Source organism: Phacochoerus africanus, chromosome 8 (assembly GCF_016906955.1).
Source record: "Phacochoerus africanus isolate WHEZ1 chromosome 8, ROS_Pafr_v1, whole genome shotgun sequence".
Taxonomy (NCBI): Eukaryota; Metazoa; Chordata; class Mammalia; order Artiodactyla; family Suidae; genus Phacochoerus; species Phacochoerus africanus.
Window position 1 is genome coordinate 85,220,342 of NC_062551.1, and position 1,680 is coordinate 85,222,021.

At 44.7% G+C, this 1,680-nt stretch overlaps 1 non-coding gene across 1 annotated transcript; it reads left to right on the forward strand.

Moving 5' to 3' along the window:
• Nucleotides 1-575: 575 nt before the first annotated feature.
• On the forward strand, nucleotides 576-709 carry LOC125134817 (U11 spliceosomal RNA). Its single transcript, XR_007136812.1, has one exon. It is a non-coding gene; the product is annotated as a U11 spliceosomal RNA (small nuclear RNA).
• The last annotated feature ends 971 nt before the right edge of the window (nucleotides 710-1,680 follow it).

Consider the following 1,680-nt stretch of genomic DNA (forward strand, 5'->3'; position numbering starts at 1 on the left):
TAGGGCCTCAACCTTGGCAGATAGAGGTTCCCAGGCTAGGGGTAGAATCAGAGTTACAGCTGCTCGAATAGATTTTGCAGGTTCGTTTATGCCATATTTTAGAGTCCACGTGATATGCTGTTTCTCATTTTCTGACTTACTTCACTTAGTATGAGACTCTCTAGTTGCATCCATTTTCAATTTTAATATAATGCGACTTGTCTTCTCCAGATAGGTACCCATAGTGGCACATACGGCGGTCTGCGGTGCGCTGTACCAGTGAGGAGCAAGTGAGAACCTTAGGATTCTCTCCCACAAACCCTTCCTTCCCGCCCCTTCCTCTCCGCCCGCCACCACCTTCCCAGCAAGCACTGTGCATATTTGCATACGACTTCAAGGCTTTGCCTTTACTTTTAAATAAAAATCCGAAGAAAATTATAGAGTTTCCTTTGAAGATTTCGCTCCAGATCAAAATGTTCTGCAATTACACTCTTATCTTCAGGAACCGGGAATATAAATTTCCAATGGCTTTATTTTCACCCTTACCGTAAAAGGAATATCCTAACACTGCCCCCACGTTTTGCAGTCACCTCGGCAAAAAGGGCTTCTGTCGTGAGTGGCACACGTAGGGCAACTCGTTTGCTCTGCGTGCGGAATCGACATCAAGAGATTTCGGAAGCATAATTTTTTGGTATTTGGGCAGCTAGTGATCGTTGGTCCTGGCGCCCCGTTCTTTTAAGTGTCAAATGAAAGACTCTTTTCGTTTTGGTGGTTGAAGCTATTGAAGATACTGTGTTTATAGGACGTGTGTCAGTGTAAGAGGTTAGCTGTGGGTGTGCACTGTGACTTATCTCGGTTGTGGTGCGACTGCTTTCTTAACGGAACATTGATAATAGGTTTTTGGTTTTTTTTTTGTGTGTGTGTGTGCCTCACCTTGGGCATATGGAGGTTTTCAGGCTAAGGGGTCAGTCAAAGCTGTAGCCGCCTGCTAAGTGCCACAGCAATACCAGGTCCCAGCCGCTTCTGGGACCTACAACTACAGCTCCAGGGCAACAACGCATCCTTAACTCACTTAGTGAGGCCAGGTATCCAAGCCGCGTGGATACTAGTCAGGTTCGTCAACCACTGAGCCACGATGGAAACTGTCGTTTTTTTCTTTTTACAGATCCATATTTTCCTGTTTTCTATGAAAATATGGAGTACATGAAAAGATTAGAGAAATAATGAGGATGCATCGTCACTGGAATACAAATGATGGCAAGAAAAATCAGATTCACAAAGAAGCCAGTCACAGAAGGTCATATATGATTGTTTCTACACAAAATGTCCAGGAAAGGCAAATCTATAGAGACAGAAAGTAGATTAGTGGTTGCCAGAACTGGAGCTGGGAACAAGAATGGACTGCAGATGGGCACAAGGGATCTTTTTGAGGTGAAGGAAATGTTCTAAAAGTAAATTAGGGTGAGAGTTGCAAAACTATAAATCTACATTGAATTGTACACTTAAAATGGATACGTTTTGGAGTTCCCATCGTGGCACAGTGGAAACAAATCCGACTAGGAACCATGAGGTTGCGGATTCCATCCCTGGCCTCGCTCAGTGGGTTAAGGATCAGGTGTTGCCCTGAGCTGTGGTGTAGGTTGCAGATGTGGCTCGGATCTGGCATTGCTGTAGCTCTAATCAGAGCAGCTGCAGCTCTGA